Below are 12,344 nucleotides of genomic sequence, written 5' to 3'. Positions count from 1 at the left end.
GCAGATGGTATAGAAGGTCTGTTTTCTGTTAGAGCATTGGGTTGTGAATATGAGAAACACTTAGTGTTTGTATCATCACAGGTGTGTCTTTGCACGTGTAGTCCTTATAGCTGCATCATATTTGAAACATTTTTTAAAAATAATCCTACAAAGAGACCTGCTGAATTTAGAAATATGGGCAGGAAATACATCAGAATGCAGCCTGGAAAAATGGAAGCTAATAAATCCGTCCTACACCTCGACTTCATTAAAAAGGAGCCTTTTTTTTTTTTTTTTTTTTTTTCATTTAATACCATCTTTTCTGGCTGCATTTTGATACCTGATGCTTTTCAGGGGATTTGGGCCTTTTGTAAGAGTTGAGCCTTTCAGAGTTCTTGTTTGTGGCACCATAATAAAATAGGATATATTAATTTATCATGATGGAAAACTAGAAACTCGAAACTCATCTGGAAACACTACCTATTAAGGTAAAACGAGCTGCCATGTGGAAGATGTCCTTCCCACTTGGTGTTTGGTGGAATCGAGGGCTAATCGCTGTAGTATAACTAGTTAGATTTTGAAGATTATTTAAACCCTTTGCTTCTCTCTCCTTTCCCCTTTCTGCTGACTTCTATTTCACTGGGCAAGGAAATAAGAAAAAGGCAATTCTGTTACTTTGATACTCTCGCCTTTAGCAAAATATTGTTAAGAAAGAAGCATGTAATGTGCCAGATAATGGAACAATTGAGTTGGAAACCCATTTTCATGTTGGTTACTGACTTACTCTTTTGAAATACTGACTTCTGTTTCAAGTAGGTTTTTCTGAAAATGAGTGAGATTTCTGGGTCCACTGCCTCAACTTCACTCAGAGTAACTATTTTATATAGTGGGGTTCTAAGTAGCATTTAATTGGGAAAGTGATCTCACTGCTTTAATATACCACCACATTGGGTTTGATGAACAACTCTACTGCTTAATTCTCTCTGTGACCTTGGCAAGTTACTTAACCTCTCTGAGCTTCTGTTTTCTTGGTTCTATCATTGAGACACGAATGCTAACTTTAATGGATTGTTCAGTGAAGAGGCCGACAGAGTAAAGAGTTTAACAAAATACCTGCCACATGTTCATTTCCTGTTCCCTATGTACCTTATCATTATACTATTATTAGTAATAGTAATTAGCTGAGTACACGTAATGGGGAAAAAACCTCTAAACCAAGAGTCAGCAACCTTTTTTTAAAAAGGCTAGATTGTAAATACTTAAGGTTATTAAGCCGTATGCACATATTCTTTTTCTGTTACATATTCTTTTTTAACAATCTGTTAAAAATATTAAAAATTCTTGGATCACAAAGGCCATACTATTTACTTATGCAACACCCCAATGTATTCACTAATTTGTCTTTTTTTTTTAGATTTTTTTTATATGGACCATTTTTAAAGTCTTTATTGAATTTGTTATAATATTGCTTGTTTTGTGTTTTGGTTTTTTGGTCACGAGGCCTGTGGAATCTTAGTTCCCCAATCAAGGATCGAACCCACACCCCCTGCATTGGATGGTAGAGTCTTAACCACTTGGCCCACCAGGGAAGTCCCCACTCATTTGTCTTTAAGACACCATGTAAAGCACAGTTCTCATGTACACTGTGACTCCTATTAATAAGTCTCCCGTTCTTTCTCCTAATCATTTCTAATCTCCTGTGACTATTTGCTTGCGGACCCAGGAAGTGTAAAGAGTGTATTCTTCAAATCTCTCCAGCTATAGATTCTGGTGTGAGGAATAGCAGTTATTTGCCTTCAGCTTCCTCTCTCACAAACCTGCTGCGCCTGGGCAGAGATCTAAGAGAACCTATATTTGAATATTTAATTGATTCCAAATGTGCTAAGGAACACTGCAGAGAAGACATGTTACTAATCACTCTTCAGGAGCTTGGCCCCTACAGAAACAGCTTCAGATGTTTCCCAAACCTTCTCTGGACAATAGGGAGTTAAATTAGTTACAGGTTACCATGGAGGAAGGGAGTCTACTCCGAGAGGAAAGTTAAATGGAGCCCTCACACAGATATGAGGAAGAGTTTTTGCTACACTAGATGTTTAATCAAAGTACAGTAGAAGCCCTCTTACTAGCCATCATCTAACAGACTGGCTGCAATAACTGATTCTCCATTCTGTTTGTAAAACATGGTGACTGAGGCCCACAGCATGCGAATGCCGTAGGCTGGCAGGCTCCCCCCAGCGTACCTTTGGCACTTCTGCCCCCACCTCTTCTGTTATATACTTAGGAAGAGTGAGTTTCGTACCATTCATTTACTCATTTAATAAATGTTTATTGAATGCCCAGTATGTGCCAGGCATTATTCCAGACTTGCAGGACTTAGGAGGCAACAAAGGAAACCAAACCAAACCTGCATGTGTACGTTAGCTGTGCTCGTTATTAATCATACTAGAAGTTATTAATCATAATGCAAACCAATGAAATATGAATACAAAGAGAAAATGGATTTCTATGAAAAGTAAGCTGAGTGCTTTGTAAAAGCTAAATGAAGGTGACTCACTAGAAACTTACTGTTGAATAACGTTTCAAAACAACTGTCAAATACTAAAAATAAATATAAAAATCTAAAAGTTGTCTCTATTAAGTGCTTTGCAAGTGGCTTTAAATTTTGACCCCATTTTAAAGACTCAGAAAAACAAAAAAGACAAATCCTTAGCTTTATATCAGAAGTTGGGAAATGAATGGACATGTATGTTTTAAGTTCAAATAATAATGTGTGTATGATTCATCTTAACAATTTCTTTCTTTAATCAACTTTTCATGTGACCCACCAATTTCAAATAAGAGGGCTTCTATTGTATAAAGTAGAGCTATCACTGACATATCAGAAAAGTTTCAGTTTGGAGGAACTGGAAATAAATGTTTCTGTGTAGTGAATCACATTCACCCAAAGCCTTCTAATCTAAATTTGGGAATTTTTTTTTAATGTCCCAATATATTTATTATCTGATGTATTTTGTCCTGAATGTTTTTTGCAGCCTAAGACTTATTTTCATCAACTCTGTTTGCTTCATTCTCTCATTTAAAGCTCCTACTCATTGTGTTAAACAGATAAATTCTTGAACACTTAGCACAGTTATTTTTCAGTATGTCATTTTATCATTAGAAGTTGCCATGTCACATATGATGTATTACAGCTTGATCTGTCCTAAGCTGCAGGTCTTAAAGTCTATTTTCAAACTTCCTTTATAAATTCTAACTTAAAATACTTGCACCTTTATTTATTTATTTATTTATTTATTTATTTTGTATACTCCATAGATCTGGATAGTTATCCAGTTATTAGCAGAATGGCTCTGAATCCTAATGGCATCTTTTTTGCTACTATGTGAGCTGTAAGCTGAGTTAGTAAATAGAAGTTTCTATTGTAAATATACTCAACAGATTTTTATCTGTGCAGACCTACACACAGTGTTGGCACTTTAGGTATATCTGGAAGTTATACACATGGTCTGAGGAAATGCTGAGCAGGAAGAAATGTATAATCATTATTAGTTTGTGAAAAAAGAAAAGCAAGTTTCTGCCACCAACCCATGAAAGCACAGGAAATGGCTTCGTGTAGTAGGTGTTCGAGTCTAAGCATTCTGTTGACAGAAGTGGGTTCTACCCAGGGATTTTGTGTTAATGTAATCAAACACTTCAGAGCTGCAGCCTAGCAAGCTCAAGTCCACCCACCTCAGAGTTTATCTTTAGCTCATCTGGAAGAGTTTATTTTAAACATTGAACATTGTTTGCTGCTGTTGAAATGAAAGTGAGAGAGTTACAAGCTTTCTTCCACTGCCATCTGGCAGATTTACTGATGGATCAGGTTCTTTAATCCATGCAGCCCCGTGTGTGGGAGCTATTGTCTCTGTGTTGATCATGCAGCTGGCTTGGCTGAACTTTCAAAAGCTCACACAAAGCTATCAAGAGCCATCCTATAGATAAATGAACCTGGGGGTGTTACAAAAGTCACTGTATAATTTTCATTTTTCTCTGAGCCCACATTTTTTACTCTATAGTTCCCTGTGAACTGGAAAAGAGGATAACTATATTTGAATATTTTGAAAAAATAATTGAAGTTGCAAAAAAGTGACTATACTTAAATTAGAAAATTATGGCAAAGTGGAAAGGAAAGGAACAGCAGATTTGCGCGAGAGGTCTGTATCTCATTAAAGTAAATGTGGGATGCAAGAAGTCAAACGAGAGTGTTCTTTTCAATGGGGATTCACCTTTCTAGTGTTCCACACTATGTGTGATACGGGTACATTCAATGATACACACACATTACATAGTTAACCATTAGTTGTAGCCTCCATGGGTATGAAACTATACAGGATCTCACACAGGACATCACGCCAAGTAGAGCTTACAGCTAACTCCAGGGCACAATTTTGATCATATCCACAAGTGCATACACAAGCATCAAGAGATTACATACGAGTAGTGGGCTGTATGCAAGATAAGATACCTTCAATATAACGTATTAAGTTTGTAGGAACATAAGACAAATAGAACCAATAATATTTTGGATGTGGTCAATTGCCATTCAGGTTTCTTTGCTACCTACATCTGGAGCACCCTTTTTATCTTGCATAGGCTGGAGAGTTTTAAAACAATAAACAAAACTCTACATTGTCTATGTTCCGGATGAAAACCAGTTTCCAACATGTAGATGCCCCTAGAGTGAGATTTTGAAGAGGGAATTGAAAAGGAAGACGTCTTCCTAGTGTTTCTGACTATTTTCTGCTGGCAAGAAAGGTTGTGGGTACAGAGTGGTTTCTTTTTGTTTAGTTTGGTGGGGTTTTTTTGGGGCGGGGGGTTTCTTTTGTTTTTTGATAGCAAGAGGCAATTGGGATAGACCTGACAATTCTGTGTCCATCCACTTCTTAACGGGTGTTGAGAGGAGGTTACAACGGTGGTGGCCTCCTAACCCCAGTTTCCTGATCCCTGGACTCATAGCTGTGGTGCTGTGTGTTGTAACTCAGTATTTCCATCGCACCCTCCAGATTCCCACCTTCCTGATCGTGGCAAAGGCAGTCACTTCCCCTTGCAGGTCAGTTCTGTTGTATTTCTGGAGTCATTACTGTGAATATAACCTATCCCACTTTTCCAGCCCTGCCCATTATTTTGTAGACACCTAGTTTACTATAATCTATCTTGTTCTTAAAATACTGTATCTGGGATGGCTTTTGTTTCCTATAAAGAAAACAGACCACCAGGATTACTGACCGGAGAGAAGAAACATAAATTTGTAAATAAGAATCACCTTGCAAATGAGCAAGTGAAGGCATATATAGAAGACATGAAGAAATTGAATATTACAACTTGAAAGGGACGGGGCTGATGAAAGAGAGGCAGCCAACAAGGCATGCCTTTGGTGAAATCAGTAGTACGATGTTTGGGCCTTAGCTTAGCAGCCTCAGATATTTGAATTTGTCAAAATGTCAGTTGATAATGAAAAACCACCAAAGGAACTGGAAATCTCTTTCCTTTGGGTAGCATTTTGTACCCAAGTGAGGAAATCCACTTGGGGAGCCAAATTATAGTCAGAATCTTGATTTGTTATTATAGAATCAGAGGAGAGGAAGTTAATTCTGAGGCTGAATATTTGGTGACATTAGCGGTGGTACCTGCATAAGCAGGAGATTTATGCTCTGGATGGACATGGATCTTAATGTGGGCCTTCTAAGCATGTGTTCTATCGTTGCTGACTATGCTGCCTTCCGAGTGACATTTTTTTTCCTTTTTTAAAATATCTGTTTATCATCTAAATATTGCTAGTCAGGCTCAGGAGACATTTTTGCCTCTAGTGTACCTCACAGAGAAGTAGAAAAGGGACCAAGTGAATTAGCCACATTCAAAGACACAGATAGGGGTAGAGGAATATATTATTCATAGTTGAAAAGACTGTCAGTTAAGAGAATATCTGAGAATCATTCCTAATATGAGATTTCAGGTGAACGGATTAATTTATCACAGCTGTTTTCCATTTAAGAAAAAAGTAATAAATACTGGGCTTCCTTTAGCAGGCAATTTGATTAAGATTGTAGAATGACTTGTAATGGATAATCCTGCATAAGTGTTTGGGATACTGTGAACTGATTAAAAAGACATTCATAACTGAAACCCTGGCTACCCTAGGAATATTTATTTCTATTTATCTGCTGCAAATCAAATCAGAGAAGTAAAGGTGAGAGGGGATTCAAAGGCTAGATGTGAGTTTTCAAGAACCAGACTGTACTGCATTGAAGGCAGGGACATGTTCGAACATTCCCACTTCCTGCTAACATCTGGCACAGGGCTGTATTATATCTATTATTCATAAGATAGTAGGTTGATTATTTAATTAGTTAATTAATGACCTAAAAACTAAGCAGTCTACCACACTATCGATAGCCAGGGTAGATGGAGCTGACTTAACCGGCCTGGAGGATGGTCTGTTCCTACACCTTAGAGAATGCCTTCAACCTTGACAGGGAAAAGAAGGCCCTTCTGGCTTGTGAAAGTAATGCTGGATTTTCCTACATACTCTATGCAAAACACAGAATGATAAGCATGAAAGCCCTGAGTAAGTGTGTCATCATTTTTGACAGCTGTAGTCAGTGGTAATTTGGAATTAATAGGAGAGAAGCTAGAATACCAGCAAAGAAGGCTCACAGATGAAAAAGAATTAATCTTGCCACAACTTCCCCTGGAAGCTTCTATAGAGTCTAAATTATTGACTACTGCCTTCCAGTTTTTTCTGCAGTCCTGTGTATTCTAGTAAATGATCTGCCTTCAGTTGATTAGATATGATGTTCCAGAGGCAACCCAATTAATTCTGCCATAACCAGTATGTATTTATGCTGCCCCATAATCAATTTTCAAATAAGTATATATGTATAAAAAAATTAAAGGGCTTATTTGTTTTTTAAAGAATGCCACATTTTTGCAAATTCCTAAGACCATGGGTCATAAATTAATAGGACAAATTAGGAGAAAGTTCTTTCTAGAATAATAATTACTATTTATGTGAGATATTTTACGTGTATTATCTCTGATCCTTGTAACAACACTGCAGGGTATTTCTATTCCTAAGCCTAGTGACTTGCCTAAAGCCTGATGAGCTCATCATTTGAACCAAAATTTTTCAGATTTTAGAGCCTCTGATTCCATTGTACCAGTGTACACTTCTTTTAGTGAACTAAAATAATGTACACAGAAAAAGTTAAAATCTTCTCTAAAATAAAAAAACAGTAGACATTTAATTCTCATATTTATAATTATTATTATTCACAATTTTCCCTTTAGTATATTCATTTTCTAGAGGAGATAATATTTGAAATAAGATTTTTTTCTGCCTGTTAGGTCAAGAATGTGTTGAAAAAAATTTTTTCATTGACTACTATATTTAGTTTCTCTGTCAACACCAGTTAATTGAAAAGGTTTCTGCATAATATCCCCAAGTGTAAATTATTTATCAGGGTGGTTAAATAACCCAGTGCCCAATACAGAGTGTTGGTTTTCTGCCAGAGGGAAATAAATCATCTTTCATGGGTTTTGAGAAATTGCACAAACAATGAAGATGTCTGACTTAAATCATAGTACAATGATCAAAAGAACCATATTACTGTACTTTATAGTAAATGCATCCATTTCTTTTGAAATACAAGTTTTAACTCTCCAACATCTGTTGAGAATTCAGAGAGATTACACATATCCTATTAGTGAAAACCCACTAATTAAAGATTCCTAATACTTAGGATAGTTTTCCCACTATGTAACTGATAACACACATGATGCATCAATATTATTTCATGTAAAATTTTCTAAATAAAATGGGAGGTGACAGAGAACAGATTTTTTGTGTGTTTCTTTTTCAAAGTAATTATTTCAGGGAACATTGGTTTCTGGAATTGGCAGGCTAGGTTATTTGGACCAATTTTTATTTAAGGACATCTAACAATTCTGATGAAAACAGAAAAAAAATAAATTTTCTTTAAAACACCAAAATGCTAGGGGGCTTCCCTGGTGGCGCAGCGGTTGAGAGTCCGCCTGCCTATGCAGGGGACACGGGTTCGTGCCCCGGTCCGGGAAGATCCCACATGCCGCGGAGCGGCTGGGCCCGTGAGCCATGGCCGCTGAGCAAAAAAAAAAAAAAACCCACCAAATTGCTGACAAGATGGTGAGAAATTCTTGATCAAGATCATGCAAACCTGAAGATAAGAATTCTAAAAGTTAAGCGAGAAGGCAAAATTACTTTGTCATAGAGAACATTTGTCTCCCTACAAGAAAGAGCGAGTATAACAGTTTTTTGACTACTTAGAAACCTAGAAACTGAAGGAGGCTAGAAATGAAAGCCTGAACAAAATCTGGGATTGATAGGCACCCACACAAACTCACATTAAGCTGGGATTCTGAACGACTACACACTCGAGGTAAGGGTGAGCAAGAATTAAAGTTATATTATATTCCCAACTATCCCATGTAACAGGGGAGTTGTCTTAAGGTTGAGAAGAAGAGGGAACATATAAAAGAAGAGAAAACCTATCCCTGGAAGGCTATGAACTAAGCCCTGGCCCCCGTGCATAAGTGAAAATTGATTCCACCAGGACAACACAAGAAAACTCAAACCATCAATTTGGTCTAAAATTGTTAGGGACTGGTAATACCCTAGATGACCAGCAAGAAAAAAAAAAAAAAAATTCAAACCCTCTTTAGAGGAAGGTACCTTCATAAAAGGGCTTGGACAACGTCCATAAATAATTTTTTCAAGGGTAATGATTAGCAGTAAAGTTACAAGTGCAGGTACCATGAGTGAGGGTCATCAGCACTGACGCCAAAATATCAGATATGGAAATTATCAGACTTGGGTGATAGACCCACTATACTTACTGTGTATAAAGAAATAAAAATGAGTTTGAAAATTTCAGCAGGGAGCAAAAAAATATAAAAGCAACAAATTTTAGAATGTTATGGGACTTGGACTTCTAGAGATGGAAATTTCTATAACTGAAATTAAAAGTTCAGAGTGTGCATTTGGCTGCAGATTGAACATGACAGAAGAGGGAAGGAATGAGCCAAAGGGACAATAAGAAGAAACCATCCAGAATGCTGTGAAGAGAGATGCAAAAATGGAAATTTTAGGTGAGAAATTAATAAATGTGGTAGATAGAATAAAAATATATAATATACATTTTTGGAGTTATAGAAAGAAAACAAAGAGAGAATAGGGACAGAGGCAATATTTGAAGAGAAGATGAGAGGGAATTTTCCAGAACTGATGAAAAACAATAATCCGTGTCTCCAACAAGCCTAATTTTAAGCAGGAATATTAAAAAGGTGAACATTGAAAACATACATCCATGCAAAAAAACTGCACAGATATTTATAGCAGCTTTATTCATAAGTGCAAGACTTGGAAACAACCAACATGTACCTCAGTTAGGTAAACAAAAATAATTGTCTGTGGTATATCCAGATAATGGAATATTTTTCATCACTAAAAAGAAATGAGCTATCAAGCCATGAGAACACACGGAAGAATCTTAAATGCATATTGCTAAGTTAAATAAGCCAGTCTTAAAAGGCTACATGTTGTATGATTCCAACTATATGACATTCTGGAAAAGGCAAAACTATGAAGACAGTACAGATTAGCGGTTAACAGGGTTAAGAGAGAAGGGAGGGATGAATAAGGAGAGCACAGAGGATTTTTAGGGCAGTGAAACTATTCTGTATGATACTATAATGGTGGATATATGTCATTGTACATTTGTCAATATCCATAGAATGTACAATACTGAGTGAACCCTATATTTTAATTAAAAAGCATTTGTAACTAGATACATCATAAAGAAACTGCAGAAAACAGAAGTCAAAGAGATGATCTTAAAAGCTACAGTGAAATTGCCTTTAAAAGCAAGATTGATGGACAGCTGACTTACCACCAGAAGTAGTGTATGTAAGCCAGAAGACAGTAATACGCTAAATGAAAATAACTACCAACCCAGAATTCTATACCCAATCAAAATATATATCCAGGATGGATGTAAAATAAAAATCTTAACAAACATACCAAAACGGAGAGAACTGGCCACTATTGAACCACATCAAAGGGTGTCTTATTTTTTTTTTCCTATTTATTGCTTCACTTTACTTTTGCAATTGATTTTAATACCATAATTAGAGTTAATACCTAACACTAAGTTAAAATATAGCTATATAATTGGTGGCTGCTCATATTTTTTTAGAATATTTCATATTATATATATATATGTACACATATATATCATTGAAGAATAGTTGATTTACAATGTGCTAGTTTCTGGTGTACAGCAAAGTGATTCAGTTATATATATATATATATTCTTTTCCATTATGGTTTATTGCAGGATATTGAATATAGTTCCCTGTGCTATACAATAGGACCTTGTTGTTTATCCATGTTATATGTAATAGTTTGCATCTGTTAATCCCAAACTCCCAATTCAGCCCTCCCCAAAGGGCATTTTAAATGATTCACTTCAGACACATGGAAAGTAATTCCAAACAGAAGTTCTGAGATACAGGAAAGAAGCAAGAACAAAGAAAATATTGTGTAAGTATAAAGCTGATAATCATGTTAGAAAATAATGTATAAACATTTATTATTTATAAATAATAATGTATATAAAATAACAATGTAAGATAATAGACTTATACCTGATAATATTTAGATAGAAATCAGGAAGGGGTGAATTGAGTTAAACTGTTCTGAAGATTTTCTATTGTGCAGGGGTGAGATAAAGGTAAGGTTTTGTATTCAAACTTATTGTTAAGGATGAATGATGTAATATAGAGTAACCATTGAAATAATTTTTAAAAGGTGTAATCTCTAAACTAGTGTAGCAGAAAAAACAGAATGATAAAAATAATGTTTCTGAAAGAAAATAAGAAATAAGGAAAAATGTAGAAAATGTGGAACAAATATAGGATACAAAATAACATGGTAGATGTAAAACAAAATGTGTAGTTATAATAAATAAAAGTGAATAAATACTTCTGTAAAAAAGACAGAGCTCTTTATACTATTTTAAAAACCCAGTGTTATAGAAATATATCTTGAAAGTAAGTATGAACATATTAACAACAAAAGAAAGGAAAAATATGCATCAGGAAAAGTCACCAAGTTAAAACTGGCATAACTCTGTTAAAACAAACTAACACTTAAGCTGAAAAGCACTATGTAGATAAAGAAGGTCACTTCATGATGATAAATGTTTTTAATTCACCAGGAAGATACAAATTTTTTAAAAAAATTTCATAAACCTAACTATGAAATTTAAAGTTACAGAGCCTCAAAACATACAAAGCCAAAAGCAAAAAAGCATGTCTACAAGGGGGATGGGCATATCTACTGTCATAGTGGGATTTTTTTTAACACATCTATCCCAGTAATTGATTGACAAAGCTGGCCAGATGTCAGTGAGCCCGTCGAAGATTTGAACAGCAATTTGGTTAAATGAGTTGATTTAATGGACAGATATGCAGCACTGTACCCAACAAAAGAAAAATATATCAACTCTCAAGGACCGGCAGAAGAATGTCAAAAACTGATTTTATAGTGGGGTATGAAGCAAGTTTCAACATATCTCATGAATTTGAGAGTACATAGTGTTCCCTAATCACAACAGAGTTAAGATAAGCATCAGTACCGAAACATAGCTGGGAAACTCTTGTATGTTTGAGAATCAAGAAATACACTTCTAGATTAGTGATGGATCAAATAAGAAATCAAAACAGGAATTTTAAAATATATTTAGAAAATGATAGTGAAATAATAGCCTTGAATGAACATATTAGAAATAGAGAATAATTGGAAATCAATCAGCTATGCATTCATTTTCAGAAGTTAAAAAAAGTACAGAAAAAATTAACTCGGGTAAATAAAAAATAAACAAATAAGGAATTTAAAATATAAGAGCAGGTGCTAATGAAATAGAAAGCAAACATATACTAGAAGGATCAGCAATATTAATTCTTTGAAAAGATTTATAAAACTGGCCTACGCTTGTAAAGAAGGCACAAATAAGCAAACAATATCATTCACTTGGCTTAAGCTCACTATCTCTGTGTTCAGTTGTAAAGTAAAAAAATAAAATAAAATAAAATAAGAAAAAGAAAGAAACTAGTTTAAAAAAATAAAAGACATACTAAAAATATTATTTCTAAGATTGCACCAAACCAATAATGTCCAGTTAGGGATTATGCAGTTTATAATTAGCTGGGACCAATCTTTTCTTATAATACATCTACAAATTTATAATGTTTGTTCAAGTTAAATATATCTGACTTTCACACACATCTAA

This window comes from Physeter macrocephalus, chromosome 12 (assembly GCF_002837175.3).
Source record: "Physeter macrocephalus isolate SW-GA chromosome 12, ASM283717v5, whole genome shotgun sequence".
NCBI classification, from domain to species: Eukaryota; Metazoa; Chordata; class Mammalia; order Artiodactyla; family Physeteridae; genus Physeter; species Physeter macrocephalus.
This window is presented reverse-complemented; position numbering follows the sequence as displayed.